General features: G+C 36.5%; 1 long non-coding RNA gene across 1 annotated transcript; it reads left to right on the plus strand.

The window, feature by feature from the left end:
- The first annotated feature begins 881 nt into the window (after window positions 1-881).
- Window positions 882-16,297, plus strand: LOC141379934 (uncharacterized). The gene is made up of 4 exons (XR_012397024.1): window positions 882-977; window positions 12,056-12,193; window positions 14,926-15,109; window positions 15,193-16,297. It is a non-coding gene; the product is annotated as an uncharacterized lncRNA (long non-coding RNA).
- The last annotated feature ends 824 nt before the right edge of the window (window positions 16,298-17,121 follow it).

Here is a 17,121-nt window from a genome sequence, read left to right on the forward strand (position 1 = left end):
AATGAACTACAGTAAGACATGGGCGATTTATAAATGCAGCAAACTGTTTGGAAGCATTAAAAGTGTCCAAGGAGATGTCCAAAATCTTTACACGCATTGACCCAGAGACTGTTTAGATCAGAGATGCCCAAATAAGGGCCCCCGGGCCAAAGTTGGCCCATTGTAACCTTTGATTTGGCCCACCATCCCATCTGAGAAGAAAGTGAGAAGGATGGAGAGGCTTGGGACAAATGCCTTTAAAAGAGATCGTCATTTCTAATTTGACGCAACCTTTTTTGTTTGTTTTATTGTTAAGCTACAAAAAAAAAAAAAAAACCCTAACTAAAATGAAATGTTTCAAGTAAATGAATCTATTTCTTTTATGTAAACAATGTCACTTGACAGAAAACTATACAAAAGACATCAGTAAGCAAATCAAGGCAAAAACTAGTGTAACTCTCCATTCTGCTATGAATTAGATTTAGAAACAAAATAGTAAAACAAATATGCTGTATTAGTTCAAATAAAGCAATGTTTTCTAGTTATTTTTAAATATTATTAAATAAGTTAGGAGGTTTCGTCCTCCATACAGAAATGACCTTTTCCATAATAAGAAAATTACTAATTAAACCTATATTTAAACTAATCATTTATTAATTTAAATAAGTTATATTAGCCTACGTTAAATGTAATCAATAATTCTAGAGAGAGGCAGAAGTAAACGAGAGAACACTTGAAAAGGAGATGAATGTAAAGTAATAAATGTAAACTGAAGATGCTCGCTTGTTTTCCTCAGAGAGCGACACCTGCCGGACACACGGGTCACAGCGTGAGGAGTGGAGCCGCAGTTCTCGCGAGATTCCACGATGTGGCGCCGTTGTCAAACTTATCGCCATGGAAACAAAAAGAGCGGGATTTTGTCTAAAACAAACGATGTTCCAAACCAGCGGTATGCGAGATATAAATATAAATCAGTAGATAAAACACTGTATCTGTGGGTAAGTGCAGTAATTAATCTAACAGGGGCCTTTATTCTGGACACGGTAATCTAGTAAATGTGTCAAACTCAATGAATGTTGTTGAAGAAAGCTTTTGAAAATCTGTGGCGACTAAAGCTTGTGAAAATATGAGAAAAATGTCAGCTAATCAGACAATCTGAGCTGGGTAACTCGGCTAATTAACCATTAAACCACACAAATCCTGAATACTGAGGTGAAAAGGGTTAATCTGGTTAATTATAGTTGACTGGGTTTGGTTTAGGTGGTTTAGTTGCCCTGAACTGAGGCATTTTTAATAGTTACAGGCCTGTAGCCAGCCTGGGGTGAAAGAGATGGTTCTGTTTTCTCAAGATGTCGACCTTTTTGCAGTTATTCGCCTCATTTTTTATTTATTTAGGACAGTGTTTCTCAAAATAAGTACCACCTCAGAAAAAAATAGTTTCTCCAAGTACCACCATAATAAACGGTATTAAAATACAGTAGCGTTAGCGTAGTTGGCCCAGTAAAGCAGCTACAGCTCTGCACAGTTCAAAAATGAGTCACATTAATTCCTATTATTAAGAATATTTATTATTGTCAGCCACTTTAAACATTAGAAATAGTTTGCACATTAGCACTGTACTGTGCTTATACAGTTGAAGTCCGAATTATTAGCCCCCCTGAATTATTAGCGCCCGTTTATTTTTTCCCCAATTTCTGTTTAACGGAGGGAAGATTGTTTCAGCACATTTCTAAGAATAATAGTTTCAAAAACTTATTTCTATTAACTGATTTATTTTATCTTTGTCATGATGACAGTAAATAATATATTTTTTAAATATTTTTCAAGACACTTCTATACAGCTTAAAGTGACATTTAAAGGCCTCAGTAGGTTAATTAGGTTAACTTGGCAGGTTAGGGTAATTAGGCAAGTTATTGTATAATGATGGTTTGTTCTGAAGATTATCGGGGGGAAAATTAGCTTAAAGGGGCTAGTAATTTTGTCCCAAAAATGGGTTTTAAAAAATTAAAAACTTCTTTTATTCTTGCTAAAATAAAACAAATAAGACTTTCTCCAGAAGAACAAATATTATCAGACACACTGTGAACATTTCCTTGCTCTGTTAAAAATCATTTGGGAAAAATTTAAAAGAGAAAAAAAAAATCAAAGGGGGCGAATAATTCTGACTTGAATCAATCAATCAAGCCTTTATTTGTCACTGCACTTTCATATAGACTCAGAATTGTTTTATTTAAAAAAAAAACAACTTATTTTATGAAGAAATCTTATGTATTGTTTTTCACATATATATAAAAGTTTATATATAACACGTATATATAAAAGTTATATAAAATATTTATATATACACGTGTATATAAAAGTTTTTAGTGTTTTTATATTCTCAAATATGATCATCCCAGTGAAAAAAACACTGAAAAGGTACGTATCTGTATACTTGTATATGCATGAAAAACAAAATTTCATAGTTAATGCATTTAATAAATAACTTAGTTATATTTCCAAAAATATTTAGAATTATTTTATTTGTTTTTATGTTTGTTTTTTTAATATTTATTTATTTTATTACAAATTTTTTTTATTAAATTCCAGTATAATTCATATTTATCTATTTGTTTTATTTTCATTTTAAATCATTTACTCATTTAAATCTAATTTAATCATATTTTTGTGTGCTGTATTTATTTAGATTATTTTAATCCAGTGTGTATTTGCTTGTTTATATTAACAATTTGAATATAATATAATAATTCATATTATTTTAATTTTAATATTTAAATAATTTTTTGATTTATGCTCACTTTCAGGGGTTTTGAGGAATGATAAATATTTTTATAATTGTAATATATAATATAATGCAGCTAGAGAATTTTTGTTCAGAATTATAAGGTTGGGCAGCACGGTGGCTCGGTGGTTTGCACTGTGGCCTCACAGCAAGAAGGTCTCTGGTTTGAGTCCCGGCTGGGTCAGTTGGTGTTTCTGTGTGGAGTTTGCATGTTCTCCTCGTGTTGGCGTGGGTTTCCTCCGGGTGCTCCGGTTTCCCCCACAGTCCAAACACATGCGCTATAGGGGAACTGATCAACTAAACTGGCCCTAGTGTATGAGGGTGTGTGTGAATGAGTGTGTATGGGTGTTTCCCAGTAGTGGGTTGCAGCTGGAAAAGTGTCCGCTGTGTATGCTGGAATAGTTGGCGGTTCATTCCGCTGTGTTGACCCCTGATGAATAAGGACTAAGCTGAAGGGAAATGAAGTGAATGATAAGGTTTATTCTCGCTCTGTGGTTGTTAGTCGGTGGTTTTCTGCAGTGCATGTGGTATTTCAGACTCAGATGCAGTAAGAGCTCAATAATAACAGCGTCCATTTTTAAAGATGAAAGAGTGAGTTTCAGTTTCTATTGGCGGCTATATAAATAAAGAGCAGATACAGACACTGATGTGTGTGTGTGTGTGTGTGTGTGATAGTACCGAAAACAGCCAAATGAGAGACCTGGGGCCTGTTTCAGTAAGGAGGTTCAAACAACTCAGAGTTTAAACTTGAACTCTGAGTTGATTTACCGAGAGATTAAAAACTCAGAGTTTTCGGTTTCAGAACAGCTGATCTGAGTTGGGTCAATCAACTTCGAGTAGACCAACTCAGAGTTAAGCGCGCACACCGTGACTTTAAAAAGGCATTATCAATGGAGCGCAGACATTACGAGTGACTATGGCAATATGTTATAAAAGAGATCACCATTTCTTTCTCCAGCTGAACTTGATGTTCTCATGCAAAGTTATAGCAAATATGAGCGTATATATTTGAAAAGAAGCAACCATCAGTGAAGAAGAGACAGTTAGCGTGGGAAAACAGCTGCTCAAGTTAATGCCTAATTTCACTTTTTAAGTATTTAAATATTTAAGTATAATAAAATAAGTAATGTAATTTGTGACGTTTATATTTTTTTTTCTAAACTTTTTTATACATTTATTAGTTTTAAATGATTTAACAGTGCACTTGTGTCTGCCTTTTTTATTGATCAAGGGATAGAGGTTAATATAACATTTAGAAGGTAAGCAGTATAATCCCATTAATCTAGTTACAGTGCATGTCGAAGGTGAATTTAATTTAATTATTAAAAAAGGATAAGCCGTTCTAGTACAGTTTTTCTGTGTGTGACAAAAATGTAGGCAATAGCTATTTTCCATCCAAATATATTACGTAAATTTATGTGCAAAACTGGAATATTGCATAGAAGATGCGAATAAAATTCCATCCAACAAGTCAAAGAGAAAAAAATGGTCACTTCCTGATTAAACTGGCACCAAATATCAACAGTAAAAACAGAATTTACTGTGGTAGAAGAAGCTGCGTCAATTAATTCTTTATTTAGCCTAATTAATGTACTTGCGCCTCGATGTCAGAAGACAATGCTGAAACACAATGAACACGTGGGGGGCGTCTGAAGCCATGAGACGCGGAGACTCTTGACACGCACCAGACGTTCGGAGGTAATTAATAATATACACTAATACTGAAACAGTTAAGGCATTTTAGAATGACTAAAACAATATTTAAGACATGTTATAGTGTGCTCAGCCTGCTGTTTGTCCATTCACACACATTTTCATTATCATATGATCATGATCTTTTTTTAATGTACATACTGTCATTTGTTCAGTAAAAGTGTTTCCATCGTAGTTTATGCGCACATTTTCTATCGAATAAAAGTTTATCCTACTCAGTTATGCGCGTTTTTTATACATATTTTAAAAAGTTATGTGCATCATGACGTTTCTATCAATCGTTTTTATGCACATATCCAAAATGAGCATTAAAATAGGTGGGTGGAAACGTAAGGCTAAGGCGAGAAATACGCTTCATCTTTAAAAAAGGGGAGGAGACAGACAGAAACTCTGAGTTTAGAGAATAAAACCTGCTTCTGACCAGGTTAGATTCACAGAGTAAGTTACCACAGTAACTGACTCTGAGTTAAAGTTACCTCTCTTTCAGAAACAGGCTTGACTTACCCTGCTTTCTCGAGTTTAACAAACCTGCCATTTTGAAACGGAAAACCCAGAGTTTCTCTCATTTCAGGGTTAAAATACTCTGAGTTTTCAGTTAACCTCCTTTCTGAAACAGGCCCCTGATGTGTATTTCATTTAGCTTAAAGTTGGTGAAAACAACAACAACATGTAATCCTCCCTCCTTCCGACAAGTACAGCCATTTTAGAAGGTAAATCTGGATTACATGACAATAAATAGTGGCTTTATCATGTACGATTAGAGAAAAACTGAATATAAATAGCCTATATAATGGTGTGTTTATTATAGACGCTGCAGAATAAACTCAAGAACACTGAAATATGTGGTGTGTTTATTTAAATTTAGGTTTAATTGACATTTTAATCCAGAGTAGTGCTGAAATTGTCCTGCGATTAATGATAAACATACTTTAAATAATTGGCGAAACTCGTTTATGTCAGAGTAAACACACTGTAATGGAATTATTCTGGAATTTAATTAAGATTGTCATGGCTGATGCACGAGCAGAGGCTACTGAAGCACCAGTGTGTGTGTGTGTGTGTGTGTGTGTGTGTGTGTGTGTGTGTGTGTGTGTGTGTGTGTGTGTGTGTGTGTTTTGTGTGTGTGTGTGTGTGTGTGTTTGTGTGTGTGTGTGTGTTTTGTGCTTCAGGACAAAATGACCCCTGACATGATGATGAATGGAGGATGCAGAGTGAATCAATGACACTGGGTCTGTGTGTGTCTGTAATTGTGTGTGTGTGTGCATGTGTGTGTGTGTCTCTGTAATTGTATGTGTTATGATCTGTGTGTGTGTCTGTGTGTACTTGTGTGTGTGTTTGTGCATGTGTGTGTTTGTTGTTATAGGTTGTGAATGCGTGTGTGTTTTTTAGTGTAAGTTCTTGTGTGAACATGAATCTGTTGTTGTTGTGTGTGTGTGTTTTTGCCATGTGTTTAATTGTGTACGTGTGTTTTTGTGGGGGGTATTGTGTGTGTGTGTGTGTTTGTGTGTGTGTTTTTGTTTTATTTTTTGTACTACTGTGTATGTTTGTGTGTATTTATGTGTGTGTATGTGTGTTTTTGTGCATGTGTGTGTGTGTGTGTGTCTTTGTTTTTGTGCATTGTGTTTGTTTTTGTGTGTCAGGGTTTTTGTGTGTTTCTGTTTTATTGTTTGTGTTACTGTGTGTGTTTTGGTGTGTGTGTGTGAGTGTGTGTGTTTTTGTGAGTGCTTGTTTGTGGGTTTTTTCCATTTGTTTAATTGTGTATGCGTGTTTTGTGTGTGTGTGTGTGTGTGTGTGTATGTGTGTGTGTGTGTGTGTGTTTTGTTTATTTTTTGTGTTACAGTGCATGTGTGTTTTGATGTGTGTTTTGTGTGTTTGTGTGCATGTCTGTGTGTGTTTTTGTGCTATTGTGTGTGTTTTTGTGTATCTGTGGGTTGTGTGTGTGTGTTTTTTGTTTTTTGTGCTACTGTGTGTGTGTGTTTTTGTGTGTGTTTGTTTTTGTGCATGTGTGTGTTTGTGTTTTTGTGTGTCTGTGGGTTGTGTGTGTTTTTTGTGTCGCCATGCATGTGTGTTTTGGTGCGTGTGTGTGTGTTTGTGCATGTTTGCATGTGCATGTGTTTTGTGTATGTATGTGTGTGTGTTGTGTAATTGTGTGTGTTTGTGTCATGTGTAACAATGTAGGTTTTTTAAAGTTTTGTGTGTGTGTGTGTTTGTGTGTCTCAAATTATGAGTCATTATGATTAACACACACACACACATGCACACGCACTTGCACACACACACTCGCACACACACACACACTCGCACACACACACACACACACACACACACACACACACACACACACACACACACACACACACACAAAGCAGGGCTGGATCTAAAATGTGCGGAGCTGCGGCCCTCCAGGAACTGAGTTTGACACCCCTGCTCTAAGGGAAAGCTTCATACATTGAGGATTCACAGATGCAGCAGTTATTAATAATCTATGAGCAGATCCTGAAGTCTGAGAGGCTGATGGTGAATTAATAAATACTCCTGAAGCTCCGCAGTGCAGCATCCACTACATGAAGACGCCAGAGACACTCTCAAATTGAGCTTTAATTTACTTTCACTGTCTATACTATACAGTTTAAATGATTGTGTGCTATAATGTGATGTATGAATGTATGTGTGTGACTAAAGTCTTGTGGTGGATCTCAGTTGTAAGAGCAACAAATACTTAATTTCTAGTTGATGATGTGTAAAAGTGTCAGAAGTTGGATTTCTCTGCTGGATCATCTGCTGATCTGCATCCCAATCATCACCAATACTGCAGAAGACCTACTGGAACCAGCATGGACACAAGATTCACACAGAAATCAGTCAAGTTTGGTGAAGGAGACATCATGGTTTGGGGTTCATTCAGTATGGAGAGATCTGCAACATCAACAGCCTGAGGTATCAAGACATCTGTGCTGCCCATTACATTACAAACCACAGGAGAGGGACAATTCTCCAGCAGGATAGCGCTCCTGCTCATACTTCAGCCTCCACATCAAAGCTCCTGAAGGTCAAGCTGCTCCAGGACTGGCCAGCCCAGTCACCAGACATCAACATTATTGAGCTGATGAAGGAGGAGGTGTTGAAGATGAACACAAAGACTCTTGATGAGCTCTGGGATCCTGCTGAAGGCTTTCTTCTTCATTCCAGATGACTTTATTAATCAGTGATGTGAGTCATGTCAGAGATGTATGGATGCAGTCCTCCAAGCTCATGATGGAGTCAGACACAATATTCATTCTGTCTCCACTGCAGCAGGACTTTATATTCTATACTGGACATTATTTCTGTTCAGTGATGACACTTTAGTCTGAGCAGAGTCAGAGCGCACTGTCCTCATCAAATCAGTCAACATCAAGACATGATCAGATTTATTGAGCTCAAATCAGCAAAATCTAGAGGCCTTCACCTTTCATAGAGACACTTCTGACACCAGATCAGCAACTAGAAGAGCAGTTATTATTAGCTGTTGCTAAAACTCAGACAGGCCACAAGACTCTTGTCAGGTAGTGTATATACATATAAATATGATTTGACACATTTTTTGAAAGTACATATGAAAAGTGCTTAAATTTGACTTTGGAAAAGGTGTAGGAGCCCTGTAAACTGTTGAATGTGTGCGTTCTGAATCTGTGCATTATATTAAGATGTAGTTTTATCTGTATCAGAGGAAGTGCTGGATATAGACTGCTTGCAGTGGGAATGGTGCATTGCAGTTGATGTTTTTAGATATTTCTGTAAAACAATGATCTCTTTGTCAGCGTAAGGACAATGCAGTGCTTGTGATGGACAAAAATCAAACCTGTTTGCTTCACTGCACGATTAAAGCTCAAGTCTGTGATGGACTGATTCATTCCTCAGCGTTCCCACGCTCACAGAACTCCTGGAATATCAGCGTATTTCAAAATGTACATTTTTGAAACCATTACACCATTTATAGACATTTTATACACACAATTACTGTTTAGAACATTTTTTTACTGTTTAACCTTTTAGCCAGCGCTCACTTTTGGGGGTTTACACCTACCTACATTTAAATAGTAACAGCTCTTTACCCCAATGAGCATAAATTAGTAATAATAATAATAATAATACATTTATATAAAGGCACATTCTTTCCTCTAGGATGTTTTCCAGCTGTCGACGCAGTGGCGCAGTGGGTAGCATGTTCGCCTCACAGCAAGAAGGTCGCTGGGTCGCTGGTTTGATCCTCGACTCAGTTGGCATTTCTGTGTGGAGTTTGCATGTTCTCCCTGCGTGCGTGTGGGTTTCCTCCGGGTGCTCCGGTTTCCCCCACAGTCCAAAGACATGCGGTACAGGTGAATTGTGTAGGCTAAATTGTCCGTTGTGTGTGTGTGTGTGTGTGTGTGTGTGTGTGTGTGTGTGTGTGTGTGTGTGTGTGTGTGTGTGTGTGTGTGTGTGTGTGTGTGTGTGTGTGTGTGTGTGTGTGTGTGTGTGTGTGTGTATGTTTTCCAGAGATGGGTTGCGGCTGGAAGTGCATCTGCTGCGTAAAAACTTGCTGGATAAGTTGGCGGTTCATTCTGTTGTGGCGACCCCGGATTAATAAAGGGACTAAGCCGACAAGAAAATGAATGAATGAATGTTTTCCAGCTGTGGCGGCAGGTTTTTTTTTTTTTTTTTTACACAGATCTACCGACTACCTGTGGCGTTATTTGAATAACAAATGTCGTGAGCACAGTATTAGAAGTCGAGATCGCGTTTATGTAATAGCCCGTATGCTGATCTTTTTGCTTGCACGCCGATTTCCCTTGCTCGTGCACAAATCTTCTTGCACACCCTCAAATATAAGCCGCTTCAAGAGCACGCAGATCTTCTTGTGCGCTCTCAAAGAAACCCTGCTGAAGTGCGATTTAGTGTGTTTATGTAACGAGTAAATCTCCAACATTTATTAGATTTGCTAGGAGTATTTATGAATGTCTCTAATAGACCTACAGAGCGATATTAACGCACCTGTCAGTCAGTCAGCAGGTCACCTTAAAGGGTTAAACAAATAACGCACAACACTACTGTGGTTACAGAAATGTTGTAGGTGATCGCTGATGTTATTTTCAGTCAAAACCCATTTCACACGGCAAGATTTGAATCGCAGACAGCTCCATATATTCCAGCCTGATCTCATGAGGAAGCGTAAATATTTTACGTTTTGACAGTTTAGTGGCTAATTTGTACGAACTCGTACGAGTTCAGACGTATGAAAATGTACGATTTTAAAAAGGAGGCCTAGCACCAAACCCCTCCCTTTAACCTAACCGTCATTGGGTGATGAGCAAATCGTAGTAAATTAGATCAAACAAATTCAGACGAATTAGCCACTAAATCAAAAACTTACGAATTGTTGTGAGATTGCGTTGGATATTCAGCATGCCAAATATCTCACAGGTGTCAGCGACTCATCGGCGATTCTCTCATATCGCGTCCTTGACAGTTCACACTGTGTGAGTGTCACTCACGCATAGCAGTAGAACTGTATGTTATATTTACGAAGAATATTACCAAGGGGAAGGAGATAGATGAGCAGAAAGCAGGGGATCCAGGACTGAGCCCTGGGGTACATCCGAAGAAACTGTAAAATGCTGAGAAGTGAATATTTTGAGTTGAATAAACTGAGTGCTTTAGGTATGAAAAAATCCGCTTTGCACCGTGGCGCATGGTCTAAAAGGGTTGAGTTTATTCTCTTAATGAGTTATAGGTGTGTTTTGAGAATAAACCAGTAAGTCTCATCTCACATTCCCTTTAAGAGTCAGTTGCGTCGCGCCATAGCGCATTTGCTATTTACATGACGTAAAGTAAGTGTAAGTGGAAAAACTGAGCGCTTCACTAGCAAGAAAACAGTAAACAGAGCATCTGCAGCGCGAGAATAAGAGATAAATTATTAACTTTCACTTTCACTCTCGTGGATAAGGAATCCTTTACGCACAGACATCCATTAGCCTATAAATAATTAATTTTGTTTGTTAAGTGCAAAGATTTGTGTCAAAACTATTTCTAAATTCAGTTCTAATTTCCAGCAAAGGCCCCATATGGTCTAAAACCTGACAGGTGGACAAATCTAAGCTTGTTTTTAATAAAACAAATATAAATACGAATATATTAAATAATACTGCTAATAATAATAACATTATACAAAAGTAAATTGTCACGAATGAACTGAAAAAGCCTCCCGAGATGAAGAAGGCATGAAGTCAGTGGTTTTTATATTTATGTAGGCTATAATCTGTTTTCTAATATTTTAATCCTTTATATTTATTCTATATATATATATATATATATATATATATATATATATATATATATATATATATATATATATATATATATATATATATATATTATATCCTCTATATATATCCTTTATATTTAAATTTGTTTTCATATGTAAAGATATTTGCGTATTGCTCTACATCTTGTGTGTATTAAGCAGTGTGTAAGCGAGGCGCATAACTAACACACTCTGTGCTGGACAATAGACCGAGTTTATTCTGGTCTATTCACCTTATTCTCAGCTGTCGAGCGGGCGCTGCCATTTGAATCTTTTTGTCTCGCGACTTCCGGTCACATTCACTTCCATTCATTTTTTGACGTTAACAACTGCTCGTTACGCTGCTTGATGTTGCAATTTAATATTTTCTTATTATATTATGCTACTTGGTCTGTGTAGTCATGCAAACATTTGTTTGTTGAGCAAGTAGTTTGGCCATTTTCTGCCGTTTATTATTCCTTGTCATTTCTCCCATAGGCGACTGAATCGGAAGTTCTAAGACAATCGCGAAAACAGGCGCACTTCCACATTTTAGAATAAGGTCTATAGAACAGTCTATTATAATTTCTCAAAATAGCAACGCTCCAGCAATACACCTCAACACGCCTACTTTTTTAGATCAGAACGCCTATGGGCGCACATATGAGCGCAAATGCATTTGCTATTTAAACAGCGTAGCGCAAAACGTCAAAACCACTTTTGCGCCAATTAAGCGGAAACTAGCAAACAACTTTTGCGTCACGCCTTGCACCACATTGCGCCAGGTGTATGATAGGGCCCCAAGTGTCTCATGAGTTTATATTTCAAATTTGATGAAGACAGCATGCAAAATAAGATTTCTGTAAAAAGTATTCTGAGACTATATTGGTGTCCTTCTCTCCCTCACCATCAGAGGCATCTTCTCAAAAAGAACCATCCCAAACTAAAACGGTAACAGTTGCTGAATAATTTAGTCTACATTCACAGTTCATGAATCTTCGGAAAGAAGACACTTTCAGCTTTACTATCCACTATCTAAAGTTTATAATGCTCAAAAAGAAACAAAAACATTTTTGTTTTTTCTGTCCTTTTTTTAATTTTGTGAATGTTTCATGAAATTTGCACACATTTAAAGAAACAGTTGCTTCAGATGTTTTAGAAATGCACTGTTACATTTCAGAAATGTCTTTAGAAAACACCGCTACTTGTTCTAATATTTCTGTAAACGTGCACTTGGTTTCCAGAGCTCTCTATAACCCTGCAGTGTGTCTGTTTTTTTCAGTGGCATTCCTCAGCCCTGCATGTGATCTGATCATCTGTTAAAACGCTGTGAACACACTGAGGTCAGCACAGATCTGAAGGAGGTCACGGATGACCCTCAGCTGACCTTTAGCCTAGAGGTCACTGTCAGGACACACGGGCAAGTATTTATAAGCAAACACACCATTACACACTGTCTGTCTGCCAGCAAATGGCGAGGACGCATCTGGAAAAGCTTTAGTGTATTCCAAAACAGCTTTTGTGTTGTCCTGCATTTTCTGATGTGATGTTTATCAGTATCAAAATTAAAATGGAGATTAAAACAAAAAACACAGATTTTAAAATATTCTACACTGAAAATATCCATATTTTTCCGTATTTTCTGATTCATTTTTGTATTTTCTTTATGCTTCTGGATGTCATTATGAGCTCTTGATCTTTCCTCCAGCAACTTTTAACCTTGAAATGTTGTAAACGGTGTGTTTTCTGCTCATGTGTAATAGTCTGCAGTGCTATATTGTGTAGGTTGGTGTTGTATATTACGCTGCAGAAGCCTTGTAATAAACTGCAGTACATTTTCTGTAATTTTACTTGACTTATTGCTCTAGATATTATTTTTTATATTTAAAACCACTAAATTGTCAATAAAAGTCACTTTGTTAAAGTGTAGAGTTGAATTTTTTACCATCAGAAGCGGACAGAGCAGAGATCAACATCCCATAATGCAGTTCACCTCCGCAAACTAACCCGAAACACTTGTAAATCTCAAAATATGGAAGCAGTTATTAAACAGTGTAAAGCTCATTAGCTATGTTTTCATCCATGTTTCATGTGCTTTTTGGAATATTGCATAAATTAATATTGCATTAATTTTAAAAAGGCACCAAATGATGCACGCAACAAAGAGTAGGATAAGGTTTTTATCTGATAAGAAAAAATGTGCATAAGCTCATTTAGTGAAAACACATTTAGTGAATAAACTCTAGCATGCACTTAAGAAAAAGGTGATTTTTTTTTTGTTTTAATATTAACAAATCATTTGATGATATAAAAAATTAATGCAAAAATCTATCTAGTTAAATTTACATATTAAGCACTGGATTAAAAGATCTGAATAATATAAATGGAGCAGTTTTCACAAATCAAATAACTCTGATCAGAGAAAACACATTGACGAGGTATAAACTGCAAATTACATACAGTTGAAGTCAGAATTATTAGCCCCCCTGTTTATTTTTTTCCACACATTTTTCTAAACAAAATAGTTTTATTAACTCTAATAACTGATTTATTTTCTCTTTGTCATGATGACAGTAAATAATATTAGACTAGATATTCTTCAAGACACTTCTATACAGCTTAAAGTGACATGTAAAGGCTTCACTAGGGGAATTAGGCAAGTATTTGTATAATGATGGTTTGTTCTGTAGACTGTTGAAACAAAATATAGCTTAAAGGGGCTAATAATATTGACCTTAAAATGGTGTTTAAAAAATAAAAAACGTCTCTTATTCTAGTGGAAATAAAACAAATAAGACTTTCTCCAGAAGAAAAAAAATATTATCAGACATACTGTGAACATTTCATAACTCTGTTAAACATCATTTGGGAAATATTTAAAAAAGAAGAAAAAAATCTAATCGAATCAAAGGGGGGCTAATAATTCTGACTTCAACTGTACATGATACAAGTTCATATGTAGATTTTACATATATCATTGGATTTACAAATATGTACATATATGTTCAAATAAATGAGCTATAACTTTATGTATGCATCCATAAACATACTTTATATGCATATATATATATATATATATATATATATATATATATATATATATATATATATATATATATATATATTTATATATATATATATATATATATATATATATATATAATATTTTTGAACATATGTTATTGTACTGTAATTGTTAAAAAAAATAAATAAATATATATATATATATATATATATATATATATATATATATATATATATATATATATATATATATATATATAGCAGCAGTTTTTGCAATATTCCATAAAACATTGCAATTATGACAGAATTTATATTGATATTTGAAATCCAGATATGTCATTTGCATATATTTCCATATACCAGATTTCAATGGGGCAGCTTAGTACTTTGAAAAAGTAATCTGATTCATGTAATTCTGATACATAACTCAAGTTACTTCTAATGCATTATGCCCAACACTGTTTGCTAGGACAACAGAGGGAATGTTTTGGAGTGGCCATCACAAAGCCCTGATCTCAATCCTATAGAGAATGTGTGGGCAGAGTTGAAAAAGCTTGTGTGAGCAAGACAGCCTACAAATCTGACTCAGTTACAGCAATTCTGTCAGGAGGAATGAGCCAAAACTCCTGCAAACTATTGTGAGAAGCTTGAGGAAGGAGACACAAAAAATCTGACCAAAGTTACACAGTTTAAAAGCAAAGCTAAAAATACCAAGGAAATGTGTTTAAACTTCTGACTGTCGAGAAATTAATAACAAATTCTCTCATTATTCTGGCATTTAGCAAATGTCAATCATTTAGGAAATCCTGACGGTGCTAAAATAGTGCACGTTTAGTATCATTTACCATCAGACATAAAAAAAAATGGATCTTTTAAAGTGTATGTACACTTCTGGTTTCAACTGTATATGTGAGATGAACTTGTATGTCATACATGTAATTTTGATTGATTTCCATATGTCACATTTCTATGTGGGGGTTGTGTATTCAGATTGCTTATTCCAGTAACTAGTGAAGTACTGCAAGTTACTTCTGATGCATTACACTCAACACTGGTTGCTAGGGCACTAAGGTGGTTGCTAAGACATTGTCAGGTGAATCATCATCATCTGTTTGTGTGTGTTTACAGGAAGCAGCAGGATAAAGACACAGCGCCGTCTGTATTTCTGAAAGCGTTGGTCCTCCAGAGGCCCCGGCGGAGCATTTGTTTCTGCATTCCTCCTGAATGGCGGCTGGATCAGAGCTGCGTTTTGGCCTCTAAATGTGACCGAGTTCCTTTTGAAAACTTCAGCTTCAGGCAACAAAGACAGGAGGTCCGTGCACATTCTTTCCTTCTCGCTTTCATTCTTTCCTTTCAGTGTTGCATGTCCAATTTCCGGCTTTCTTCCTCTTCCAGAGCGCACGGATTGAAGGTCATTAGCACAGTGTGCCAGAGTCCGACCCCAGTGTGTGTGTGTGTGTGTGTGTGTGTGTGTGTGTGTGTGTGTGAGTTAGTGTTTCAGACTGTATTCTTCAAAGCACAGACAGTTGTTCAGTGAATATCTCCAGCTTCTTTACATGATTCTAGAAGCATCAAATCATCAACTTCACATCAGCAGGGCTTAAAGGGGCAGTTCACACAAAAATGTCAATTTCCTCTTGGTTTCTGCTCACTCAGGTCGTAAACTTTTATGGGTTTCTTTCTTCTGTTGAACGTAAAACAAGATGTTCTGAAGAATGCTGTAAAAAGCAGACATTGACATACAGAGTAGGAGCAAAATATACTATGGAGGTCAATGGCTGTGTTTTCTAGCACTCTTCAGTATGTTGCTTGTTTTGTAAGGAAATAAGGAAACTCAGACACATTTGAGAATTAGTGAATGATAGAATACACACACACACACACAAACACACTCACCCACACACACACACACATATATATATATATATATATTGTAGGTGGGCATAGATTTTTTTTATCTAGATTAAAATGGCTCATTTGAATTCTGCTGAAGGCATTCAGAATATGTGTGCTACCCAAATAATGCCTAAAAGTAAGTCTTTGAGAGCGGGTTTCTCAAGCCAGGTGGCGCATTAGAGCAGGGGCTCATCTCCTGTTTCCAATATGCATCACAAACTGCTGGAGGAACTGTTCTACTCTGATAATTGGTGATGAACATAAATGATGCTCAATAAGATGTGCTTATGTTCACTAACTGTTTATTCAGTTCAACATGAATGTTGAACTGTCGGCCTACATAAGATCCAAACAGCCATTTCTGATGACCTTAATCTGACTAAAGTCATCACTGAACTAAACAGAAATGGAGTGAAGACATGTGGAGTCTGCAGATATTAGTGGATTACTGAAGCAAACACTGCAATCAAACTATTACTGTCATGTAGGACTTTTCACCATATTCATATCCGCACAAACACAAACACAAACACATGGCGAAATGCAGAAGTTTTTTCTGTCCATTTGGTGTGCGTTATTAAACTCCATAACACTCTCAACAGTTCTTACTCCTTATTTGCGTGTTATTTGCTGACATTAATCAGATTGACTCTAGTGAACTGCATGCATGCTAGCACAGCACGTTTGATGTGGTCAATTCACAGTAGGAATACACACAGGTTTGATTACTCGTTCACACCCACTACAGTGCAATTCGGTCAGGTCTACATCCGCGCTAAAATATCAAGGTGAAAGTCATCATAACTTGCCTAGAACAGACCCAGCTCCCAACTCAACTTTGAGAATAGATTAAAGGCCATATTTTTTTATCGCCCGATATACATATGTAAATATATATATGCAGCTGAAGTCTGAATTATTAGCCCCCTATTCATTTTCTCCCCAATTTCTGTTTAACGGAGAGCAGATTTCTTCAGCACATTTCTAATCATAATAGTTTTATTATGTATTTTACTTTTCTATCCCGCTATCATCCCGTAAAGGTATTTTCCATATTTCTCCTGTATTTTCAGTCGTTTTCTGAACAGCCGAGCCTCCCTATACACAACCCATACCACCGAACCACCAGCGGTCGCCCCTTGCTCTAAAACGTGAGTCTTCTGTGCTTTCGCTTTGTTTAGGAATGAAAACTCTTATAAATAAATATTAAAAACGGCGCGATTCCCTTTCCTTTTGATTACAGGTGCCGTCGCCCATCCTATACAATGCTCAAAACAGTCACATAATGCGTGACGGTCAGCTGACGCGCTCCATAGTGATAAACAGACGCTGTGTCCCAAACGGATTCTGTACACGCCATTTGAAGCGGAGAGAAAGTTTGGCTTTTGGGTGCATGTTTAAACACACATACACACATAATTAATAATA

The sequence above is a fragment of the Danio rerio genome, chromosome 21 (assembly GCF_049306965.1).
Source record: "Danio rerio strain Tuebingen ecotype United States chromosome 21, GRCz12tu, whole genome shotgun sequence".
In the NCBI taxonomy this organism is placed as follows: Eukaryota; Metazoa; Chordata; class Actinopteri; order Cypriniformes; family Danionidae; genus Danio; species Danio rerio.